Consider the following 12,115-nt stretch of genomic DNA (forward strand, 5'->3'; position numbering starts at 1 on the left):
ACCGCTGCCCCTCTCCTTCCCTGCCAGCAAGCCAGCATTGCAGTCCTGTGGAGATATTAGAAAAGGGGTAAATTTGGAAGGGGAAGGAAGGGAAAGAAATGGAAGTTCAGTGGCTGAAGCTGTTATCACTTATCTGGCAGTTGGGCTGTAGCCTGCTTCTGGTGGACTTACCTTTTTTATTTTTTTCCTGGATTTTTCCACTGTTTTTCTTCCTATCTTAACAGATGGGAATCAGAAGAAAGAAGGAGAGTTGTTTGATATAAAGATTGTCTAAAGGACGAGGAACACGTTTCTCAAATGGTTCCTTCAAGATAAATTCCATCCAAGCCTATAAAAATTATCCTGTGTCAGCATCGTCTTAGTGCCTCTGTCAGGGGGCTCTTGCTCCTTCATTTGAATGCTCAAGAATTAGTTCTGCATGAGATTTGGTAATTCTTGCTGTGCTGTCCCCTTCTGTGCTCTCTGCTTTGCCTCCTGCTTTTCAGTACCCCTTGTCTTGACGGAGTGGAAAAGTGAAACCTAAAAATAAGTTCCTGAGCTTGTTCCCATTTGTGGTGTACCCATGAGTATGAAGGTGTTTGTGTGACAGTATATAGTCTGATACAGGTTATTGCTTTTTAAACATCTGTAGGGATGGATTGGGAAGGCTCATATAACATTGAAGTCTGAAGAACTGGATTTTTACTCATGGGAGAGCAAAGGAAAAATTTCACTTAGGAAACGTCCCAGCCTGTGAGACATTGAAATTCAGTATTAGATTCACATCCAGGATTTATTTGCAGATCTCTCTCTGTGTGCTGCTGGTGAAGAGAATAGCTTTGACTTTGAATGGGGTAAATTAGGCAAGTTCTGCTGTCACCTTTTAAAAATAAAATTTAATGAAGTTTTGATTTGTTCCTTTAATGAATCATTGGTACATTGTATAAGTCTGTGTATATTGCTGTATGGTTTGTTATTATGAGGCCAAATCCTGACAACTTATTGCCAAATTGTTTTAATTTATTATTAATATTTTTTATTTTGCTAATTTCTCCTGGTTTTGGAGCCTTTATAATTAGATATAATTAAAACCACAGGTTTTAAACTCCAGTCTAACATTTAAACTCATATTTATGGTGCAACCCCTGGAGTTTTATTGTCATTCCAACTGCATTTTGAAAAAAAAATTTTTTCTTTTGCATCTGTTCAGATGCTATGTCTACAGCTAATGCTTCTTAATCATCCATTTTGCACAGTAAAATGACATTTATTTTACACATTAAGAAACCTTGCAGTTTTATAAAGTAGCTATTTTGTATCCCTTTACAAAAGGGTGCAAGGGACCTTTTGCCGTGTACACTTTAAAAACAGCTTGCTCTTTTTTTTTTTTTTTTTGAACTTGCCTTTCTCTGCTCCTCCATGCAACAGTCTGAAAGTGCTACATGCTGTAGAATGAATTTTAAAAAAATGTTGTTGGCTGGCATTATGTAAAACCATATTTTTCCTTTTGGTGCGTATGTTCTGGTCCTAGCAATGTCCTTGTTTTGCTGAAATTAACATTTTTTTTTTCCCTCACAGTTGTTGGTATGTGATGGTGTTTTTCTGTCTTCTTTAATTGTGATGCTTTTTTTTTTTTTTTAATTAGTATAAGGTTGATTGTTAAAATTAAGTGGCAGAAGGCTTCTTTCCAAGTTATTCAGAGATCTTTTGCTGAAGAAATATATTTTGCTACTCTCAATTGCCTTTTTCCCCTTCTTTCATTGCAAACTACTCTGGGAAGAGCTTCTTTTAACACAAAAAAAAAAAAAAAAAAAAAAAAGGCTACGCTTGACTGATAATGCATTGCTTTGGATGGTGAAACATTATGAAAGTTTAATTTTTAATTAAATCTGAAATACCAATTATAACTGAAAGAGATTTTAACCTGTTTCTTTTCAGACTGCCTGAAGTTACATTGTAGATGCTGAAATCACTGCACCTTAAAAACAAAAAGATTAAGCTGCACTGCATTCCTGTAAGTAAAAGCTTTTCCGGTACCTTTTGTCCGTATTTTTCCTCTATATGCATCCAAAGTGTTAGCACAGTAGCTCGTCTTGGATAAAGGTCAGAGTCCCCTTGAATGGGATTTAGAAGTTCAAAGGATGTTTTATTTAAAAATTAAAATCGAGCTTACATCTTGCAGATCTTTAATTTCAGACTCCTGAACAGATAATTCTTTTTTGCTTTGTTTTGAATATTATTAGGAATAGCATGCATCTCTGTGTTTGACTTACAGTTCCTGTTGCTTTGTCAGTGAGGATTTCTACACTCTGGTGCAGAGATAACAGAAAGTAGCAGAAGATTCCTTATAGCATAGAATAGAGTTTATTCTCCTTTTGTGATGTCGTAACAAATTCTTCTCCTTTTATACAACAAAAACCCAAACAACTTTCTGATGACATCACAGGGGGCTTCAGCTGCTTTAGGGTATAGATGAAGGCAGAAATGCTTAATTCATCTGTGCTGTGACACAACAAAACAGTCAAAATAACGTCTTGTGTCTCTCTGCAAGAAAGGAGCCTCTTTCTGAGAGCGTGGTTATTCCATAAATGCAAGTCAGATTGTGCATCAGTCTGATCTACCCTTATTTAGAATCTGTTTATTGAATGTATTTGGGACAATAATTAAGATTTGGAACTTCAGTGGCTGAACAACTGGCATGCAAAAGAGGATTGGAAAATAGAGTAGATTCAGATACTCTGAATTTAATGAAATAATACATGAATAAAAATTCAGGAGCTTGTAGGTAGTAGGAAAAAATTGATTTTAGTTGGACAGTACAAAGCTGTGGAATATTACAAAGCAAAATCGGTTTGTTTTCTTTTTTAAGATCAAAATGTGCAGTCTATAATGAAATCCAGAGCCTTCTTCCAGAGTGACACTTCTGTACTTCAGTATTAAAATATTTTAACTATTACATGGAATTTTTCCTCCCCCCCTCTCCCTTTTTTTTTTTTTTTTTTTTAATTGGACTTTAATGATTTATTTTAAACTAGCTGAAGGGTACAGTACACTGTGGGCAGCTAATGCATGCCCCTTCCAGTGTGGAGAGCCAAGCATGACTCAGGCAGGCAGATTGTGCCATTCTGGCTCTGCTCCATTGTGTTTTTACATTACTGGCAAGGGCCGTGCCATTGTGTTGTTTAAATATTGTGTATTAACTGCAGGCTGTGGCCAGTGAATGGTATTTAACATTTTCTGCTCATCATTCCTGAATATGAGCAGCTTCCGTGGCCACCAGAGGTTAACCTTGCAATCACACAGGTTAGCGGAGTTGAAAACACTCGTGGATTTGCTGGGTCCAGCAGCAATTTAAAGGGAGTTGTTGGGTGGAAACATGGGAAAATGCTTCTGAATCCATGAGTACAAAATTTAAAAGTTGTCTTGCAATTTTCTGTGAACAACCAGGAGAATTTTTGTTAGAAAGTAGAAGTGATTCTCTTTCCAAAATGAAGCAGCAGACTGAAGAGTGAACTAAGGCAAATTCTTTGAATCTTTAGGATCCAGATGGTCAGTAAGTCCTGCATGGACAGCCCTAAGGCAGAATACCAGGTAGCAATATATGTTCCTGATGATCAGTGCTGGTTGGAAAGGCATTTTTTATTTATATGAGACTCTAGGCTCTGGAGAGGAAATAAATAAGCAAGTGTAGAACTCATGTATAGGAAATATTTTTTATTATTAAGGGTGGCAAGCACATCAAGGCAGAGATGTTGAGCAGATTACTCAAGAGTAAAGCAGTGGTCAGGCTTGGAATGGAGTGTGGGATCATGACTTCCAAGTCTGTTGTGTTCTGCATAGTTCTTTCAGTTCTGTGAAGTAAAGGTCCAAGTTTCTGACCTTTCAGTTTCTTGTGTCATTTGCTTTTTTTTTTAAAAAAATAAAAAAATACCCCACCTGTAAACTTTTAGCTGTTCCTAAGTTCTGAAACCTTGGCATACAGCTTGTCTCTGGAATACAGAAGAACGAGGTGGGGAACTTTTATGTATGCACATGTATGATGTAAAATGAGGATGTGATTCTTACTATACCTTGTGTCCATGTAACTAGTAATTTGGCACAGTAAAAATGAGGTACCTTCTTTATAGAGGAAAGCATGCTTTAAGGATATCTTTTGTTTCCTATGTACGTTCACTCTAATCAGGTGCTTTTAAGTCTGTGGTCTGTATTAAAGTGAACTTCTCAGTATGGCTTTCCTGTATTAACCTGAAAATTCCAAGAAGAAAAGGCAAGCTGTGCTCTGCTAGTTTTCTGGGTTTTTTTGAACTGGATTTCTTTAATTGAAGGGTGGAAAACTGGCTTTAGGGCAGGATGTCCGTAAAGCAACAGATTAATAGAAGATGGGCCAAATTTTCAGCTAACAGGAAAATATACTTGACTTGATACATGACATTAGAAGAAAATAGAGATTCACAGCATGTGAACATCTGTCATGCAGTTGCATAAAAACACAGCCTTCTAAATGTAGTGCAGGCGTGCTCTTAATGGGAAAGGTCTGTGGGCTGGATTCTTGCTATGTTGGGTGCTCTGGCTGTGGTTTCTATGTACTAAAGTTATGTGGGTTGATAGGCAAGCAGATTCCTTGAGGTCCATGGGACTACCCAAATACTGAACTTTAAGGATGTGGTTAAGTACTTCGCTGTTTGCAACTAACCCCAGGTAGGATGAAGTCAAGCATGAGGAGTTACTTCTGCTCACATTCAGCACCTGCTGGATTTTTAGAATGAGTCAATGACGGCGTATTGTGTGTGGAAGAAAGAAATTCTGTACACACAACCTGAAAACCCATACAGAAGACGCACTGGATGTGCCTTCATTGCCATCAGCTAAGGCCAATAAGGAGTATACAACACGTTATTTTTGTTGAGAGAGGTTTGTCAAGGTTTCAGGCTCATGCAGCCTTGTGATCTGATTACTGACCAAGAAATCCAGTGCTCTAATCTAATGGGTACTGGCTCATTGAGTGGTATTCAACAAGTCATTTAACCTCACTGTGCCTTGTTCAGCAGATCATTTTTTCAGTCTGGTTCAAACTGCTAGAGCTTTGTGAACGTTACTGAGTTTGTGTTTGCAAAGCTCTTAGATGAGAAATGGTAACTATTATTAAGTATATTGTGTAGACAAATCACAAGAGATGGAGATACAGCCACTCATGGGGGTGATCTTTCATTACTGTCTTCTGCCTTTGTTGAAGTCCATCACTCAAAAGGTATCAAGGCCAACTCTAATTTACAGAGTATTTCTCATGTCACTCTCCCCACTGTTGAGTATTTTATTGTTCATGTTCTCTGTTTCTCTCCTACTTTCCTCCATGGTGAATTAACCTTGCATACCAAACTTTATTCCCTTTTTTTTTTTTTTATTATTATACAGCAAAGACATTTGTGTAGCCTCCAAATTACAGAGAGCAAATTCATGATTGTTTGCTGATGATGTATGGAACAGACAGAAGACAGTTTGAATTTTCATAAGTTAAACTGAGCTTGCAGGCAGAAGGAAAGGAACAGGCAGAACCCAAGCCAGCGTGACACAGTAGGCTGGCATCCCAGAACGCACACTGCATGTGTAGCGTCAGGATGTCAGGGCTGAGAAGGGCTTCGTCCATCACAAGACTGCTTTTAAATGAAAGAAGTGTTTTGAAGCCACAAACAAGCTACCCTACTGTGTTCTTCGCAGCGCAAGAATCCTCAAGGTTCCTGATGGATATGGGATCTCTCCTTCTTTCCTGTAACTTGCTGTTTTAAGTAGAATTTCATGTCTAAGATGAGCTTTGCTGAGCCCTGCAAATTCCCAATTTCTATTCCTCTTGACAAAATGTAAACCCTCAATAGTTTGTTAAACCTTTTTTTTTTTTTTTTAATGCAGAAGACAGTGGCTTGTAGAAGCTAGGCTGGAGAAGATGTGTACAAATGTGAAATAAATATGGAAGTGTGCTTCCTTTGAACAAAGATCAACGTCTTGGGGCTGACTGTCACTGAGGAATTGTGTTAGCACTAACAAAGAGAATTAATTTTGCCTTTTCCCCTTCCTATACTAAGGCATTAATCCAGAAACTCATGGGGATAAATTCTGCCCTGATTTCTACCTGTGGAATCCCACTGGAAATGTGGAGAGGTCAAAAATGTTTGTCAAGGTAGAAATTGTCGTAGTGTTAAAATTGTTGAGAAAACACAAACTGGTTGATTATTATCTGGTCCAGCGGCAAGAGGATATGTAGGAGCCCTGCATGGCATTATATGCTTCTGAAGATGTTGCTTTTGTTATATGTTAGGGAGAATATGAAAAAAAAATATTCTAGTGAGTGAAAAGTTATAATCAGGAGCACAGTGATTAATTGTTCTTCATATCTACTGGGAGAAAGACCTGAAGAAATCAGTTCAATGAGCAGTGGAAATTACTAAGTTACACATTAAAAAACATGTTCCAACTGTGTTGGTTGTAAAATACTGAGATGCACAACCTGTAGATCCTGTGGAATCAGGGGAGGTTTCCTTTTTGAGGAATGGCTTGGAAAACCATCTCTCAGGGCATACTAGAACTTGCCATAAGGCAGAGCAGCCTGGATGGGTTCTGTTGCTCCCTGGCGTTTCTCTGATTCAGTGTACCGTTTGGGAATGTTGGTATGTGGCTAATACATTCCTGATTAATAAAGCTTAATGTTCCTGAAAGATCCCCAGGGTTCTCATTTTTCCATCCTCTCCTAACTGAAACCATACTGTCTCTTCAAAGATTTCACTGGGCTGCCAGCATTTTGCTTTGACCCTTCTTTTTTTAGAGAAGGACAGGGGAGGGACTGACAGATTTTTCAGTCACGGTGAGTCTGCATGGTTTCTTTCCAGTCAGTGCACAAATGCTGATTTGTTTCAGTTACTGGTTTTAAAAATCTGAATGAACAGAGACACTCCAGGTATTGCCTGATACAAAGGCTTCTGACACAGATCATGGAGACAGCTGAAAGTTGCAAATAGGGTTGATGATCAGAGCAATTACATGAATGGGGCTGGAGTAAAGCCTTCTACAAAAAGGTAAATGTCTCAGGATATTAGGAGTTTTGTCATCGTCTCTGTTTTATGATGATTCTTAGTTGTCTGAATTTTCATGTAAACATCCTTGAGAGATATTTTCACTTAATGAAACTGCAAATCTCAAAATACAGTTGGCCAGCCTGAAAATGTTGTTAGTTCTCACATTGATTTTCATCAATCCCATTTACAATTTAGCACAAAAAAAGAGAAGGATTTGGGAATGATTATGGTCCTCGTGCTTTCTGTGTTTTCTTGCAAATATTTAAGATTTTGGGTTCTTTGGGAGATGGGCAGGGGTTGTAGGAGACTGTTGCTGTAGGTCTGTGTGTTAAGGGCGTCAGTTGTAGTGTACAAATGGGTAGAATCCTGACTTTTTTCATAGGTGGAGATTCTTGTTTTTGCAGAATAGCAACCGCAATAGCTGAAAATAGGAAAATGGCTCTCTAGTGTGTGGTTGCTTTAGTATATAAAGGAGTATGATTTATGATTCACTCACATTAAAAAGGCCTGGGCATATTTGCATTGATTCTCTGAGTAGCACTACTTCAGTAAGTTGTAAAACACTTCAACATTTCAGCACCCAAAGATGTTATGGTGAAAGTGGAAAATCTTTCACTATATTTATCAAAAGCATTTGCTGGTCTACTTCAAGATAAAACAAAGACTAAATATTATTGAGCAAGAAGACTTATCTTAGACCAGATATGCCATCAGATAAGCTAGAAAAGAAGAAAGAAAGGCAACACAGACCTGACCTTTTCCAAGCCTTGGTACTCTTATTTTGTCCTATCCAAAATGAAATTCTTCAGCTGAACCAGTGTATAATGGGAGGGACTCCACAGAAAGGCATTGTGGTTATTCTATATTTACATCAGTGTCCCTGAGGACACTCTCACTGAATCATTTCAAATTCCAGAGTCTGATGTAGGGCAGTCTGATGAATGTAAGTTACCCAAACTTTCTGGTCTGTTTTCTTCATTAGTATCAGTGGTCTAGCTCTGAATTTTACTATAAAGGATCTGGTTCTTCTTATTGCCCTCTTTCCCGTCATTGCCTCTGCATCCAGATAATAGATTAGAAGAGATTTTAATCTTAGTTGTGTCAAAATTGGTCTGTTGTTCTCAACAGTTTCCACTGGCACAAGAGAGATCAGAATATTTTTTTCATTTATTTTTAAAAATAAATCATCTACAGAGCTCCCCTGCTGACATGTCTGTGGCTTTGGTGCCAGCGCATGCTCTCCGATAAGGAATGCTGTCCTTCAACTATGTATTTTAACAGTCCTGTATTTCCTTATGACAAAAGAATTCCTCCAGCATCGTTGTTGTGTATGTGTCACCATCCTATAACATTTCGGTTTAAAAGAACCAAGTTCTTGCTTCTAGCTTCTTGCTCTCATACCTTGCTCCTTTAGGCGCCTGCAGGAGCTGGCAGCAAGATAACCTGATTGGAGATAGTGAGCACTTGGCAGATCAGTCTGTGCTGTTAAAGGCCATTGGAAAAGTTTTTTGGCTTTGCAAGATGTTTCAGTGTTGGTAATAACTGAAGGCACCTCTGAGTCAGAACCTACACTAACAAGTTTTTTTGAACCCATTGCTTTCCCTGGAAGATCTGTTGGTTTTTATTTTAGTTGTCTTCATAATGAACTAGAATGAAATTTCTAAGGAAACATGTAACGTTCTCATGGAAATTCTGTATAATGAAACATCTTTTGTAAAATAGAAGAATGTTACCTCTTTCAAGACTGGCAATAAATAATCAAGAATCCTGTGACTCTTAGCATCAGAATCTTTTGAAGGAATTAATTATATGTTTCCCAGTAGCAGTGATAGCAGTGGTGTGCCAGATTACTGCATGTCCTCTCTGAACGTGAACTGGTGTAGGCCATGATTCTGCAGTCCCTTCTCACTTAGGTAGGGTCCAGTGGCACAGTTCCTGCCTATGTGCTTTGCAAGATCAGACCATCAATGGGAAAATCTGCTGAACGTTAGAGTTTGAGCCAGAGGAAGATGAATTCTCATCTCCTCCCATTCTTTTTCCATTAATTAGATTTTCAAGTGAGGAGGGTAACCTCTTTTGTCATGTCTCTTGCCCTGTTTTAATACACAACTAACTTTCTTATGTCTGAGTAGCTGTCACTTCTCCAGAACAAGTCATACTGGATTCCTGAAGCAAACAACTATAAAATGATCACACTTTGGGGCAGATTAAGTGTGTAATGACAGCTTTTGCCTGGATGCAGTTAACAACTAGAGGGAAATTCCAGTGCTCAGGGCATCACACAGGCTTGAAGAATGCAGAGAGAAGATGCTGAGTGACCCAGAAATCAGGTGACCAAGAGGGTGTAGAATTACATTGGTGTATCAACCTGACGGGAAATACAGCATGATTAGAAGTGAAAAATCTGAGTCAGTAGGCAAGGTTGCTATAGGTACTGATGCTCATGGCTGGCACCTGAATGTAAGAGATTTGATTCCTCCTAATTGTTTCAGTCCTGCAGGAAGGAAAGGACTGTGCTTTTTGCTTTTGTCAGGGCTTCGGTGCTGTTGAATTTGTTCTGGTGCCTCTTGGCCATGTGAAAATCACCTCAGAGATGATGCTGTTTGCTGTTTCTCCTGTGCTACAAATTGAGATGTTACTACTTCTCAGTATCTTTCTGTGTATGTGGCGTAGAAAATACTGCTCTCTACAGCTACATCTGCCATTATTCTGATCATGCTTGACATTCAAGAAGACATTTGTTGGCCATGACAAACTCCTTTTGACTTTCCCAATCTTTATTGTGTTCTGGTGGTCTCGTGCCTATGTGCTGACACACATGGCTCTAGAACGGCAGTGAAGAAAATGTTCAGCTATTAGTACAACTCTAGATATTTAACAGATACTTTTCCTTGGGAATAACAGTTTTTCTCGGGGTAACAGTTGTGGTGACCTCAAGTGTTTTCCTGCCCTGGCTGGGGAGCTGTCCATTTGCAAGAGTTCAGGAGAATTCTTATGCAGGAAGGTAATCACAACTAGTATGTATGATTATAATCTTTTACATTAATGTGTATGGCTTTGGAGTGGTACTAAACCAAAACTTTGCATTCAGGTAGTCCCTGAACTTCTGGGGTTCACAAAACTTTGTTCTTTTCTCAGATGTGAGTCTTAGCCTGTTGCAGAGATTTGGAAATTGGTGATGAATGTCCACTTTGTTACCAGGTCCAAATCTATTTTAGGGCTTTAAAGCTAGTTGCAGTAACATTTAGGTGTTTGACTTTGAGTGGAATTCAAACCCCAGAGTTAGGGTCTTTATCCAGCACTTGGGATGTATTAAGGGCAAAGGGAAGAATCTTGTTGGGTGGAGTGCAACCTACAAACCACCAAAGAGAAGCTCTAGAGGCTAAAGGCTCGGTGATTCTTCATGGACAGGATTTCTTGCCCGTAAGAAACACAGAAAGGATCTTTTCCTTACTGCAGCCGTTAGATGTGCAAGGTGAATTTTACTTTTTATGAAACTATCAGCTGTTAAAATACATTTTTGAGCAACACAAGATAGGCATAGATTCCCTGTGCCTTATGATGGTGAAAAACATTTCTGATGTCCCTGCATTGTCAGACTGTCAGGGGCACAGTTTTCTATGTGATTATCTTTATTATGATTTAATTACATTTAAAAGCCTTCAATTTCTAAAAATACCTTACGCTGTCTCTGTCATAATGTTTAGAATGTATCTATACCATATTGTAGTTATTCTTTAAGCCTCCTTATACCTCAAAAACCTTGTAAAAGAAATATACTGTAAAGCAAAATAGATGTTCCTTATTTAATGCTGAACTAATTCTCAAAGCTGCATTGTAATAATCGTGGTTGTGGTGATTGAAGTCTAGAAAGGGTAATAGACTTCTCCTCCTGCTTTTTTCTCTGTTGAGATGGTAGGAAGCCTGAATATGCATGTTGTGAAACACTGAGTGTCACTTCTGTAGCTGCCAGTACTTCATCCCACTGTCTGAACGGGATAGGACTTTGCCTGTAACTCCCCCCAGTTGCTTCCTAGAGCTGGCAACTCAGTGCTGTTAAGCTCAGTGGAATTCAGGGCTGCAGGTAAGTGGTGTGGCAAGGGAAGTTTTCTTTGTAGGGCCCAGAGAGGTTATACAAACGTAGTATCACCTGCAATCCCTTCCAGAACTCCGCACACGATTTCTATATTGAGTGCAGCCGTTTTCTGATCACTTCTTTTATAGACAAAGAATGAAATCCTGGCCCCAGTAAAGTCAGTGAGATTCTTCCACTTCCAGTGGATCCAGGACAAGTTGGATATATGTGTGCTTAAGCTGCGCCTTGACATAGAGTGAGTTATGGTATGTCTGATGTGTTTTCACCTATACATCTGTTCCCACATCTCCATCCTGCTGAGGGACAGGCACTGACTGCTCTGTCTGATGTCTTCCCCGCCTCAAGGTACTGGAGGAAACGTGGGACTTCCCTTAGCTGATGTAGGGGAGAAGGATTTACAGTGGGAAAATAAATACATCATACTTTCTTTAGAGATATATTATTTTTTAAACAACTAGATTTAATTTAACTGTTTTAATATCAGTGTGACATGAAAGTTGTCATATGTGTGGTTTTGCCCAGTAGTGATTGAATGAAGGTTTATTTTGTTTTTAATCTCCTAATTTTAGGTGGTTTGGAGTTCTTTTGTGAACGTTTACAAGGCTATATTGTTTATAAATAATTTCCCTCTCCCATTTTATCTACCCCAGTTTTAATATTAACTTACAAAACAATTTGTTCTTTTGTGGAGCTGATGGGGAACTGGCAAATTCCATATGCAGTTCAGACAGACTCGTCCTCTGCTGGACTGGGCTTGGGCTCTTGCTTGCACTGAAACCAGGTGTAAAATTCCCAGTCTCTTTCTCAGTTTGACTTTTCTACTCCTCTGCAGCACTGGTTGCAAACGGAAACTCCTGCACTGATCTTTCTCAGTGTTGAGAGCTTTCAGAACTGAGTCTGTATTTGGCCTGTATTTGTTTAAATACAGGGAAAAAAAAAAAAAAAAGGACCTTGTTCTGCACATTTGAAATCTCAA

At 38.8% G+C, this 12,115-nt stretch overlaps 1 protein-coding gene across 4 annotated transcripts in view; it reads left to right on the forward strand.

Annotated features, from left to right (window-relative positions):
- The window catches only part of ZBTB20 (zinc finger and BTB domain containing 20), a 460,828-nt gene that overhangs the window by 138,268 nt on the left and 310,445 nt on the right, over positions 1 to 12,115 (forward strand). For all 4 annotated transcript variants that reach the window (XM_074897465.1, XM_074897470.1, XM_074897463.1 and 1 more), the window contains exon 4: positions 1,918 to 1,993. The gene's annotated coding sequence lies outside the window, so the exon portion shown is untranslated. The remainder of the gene's footprint in view (positions 1 to 1,917; positions 1,994 to 12,115) is intronic.

The sequence above is a fragment of the Athene noctua genome, chromosome 1 (genome assembly GCF_965140245.1).
Source record: "Athene noctua chromosome 1, bAthNoc1.hap1.1, whole genome shotgun sequence".
NCBI classification, from domain to species: Eukaryota; Metazoa; Chordata; class Aves; order Strigiformes; family Strigidae; genus Athene; species Athene noctua.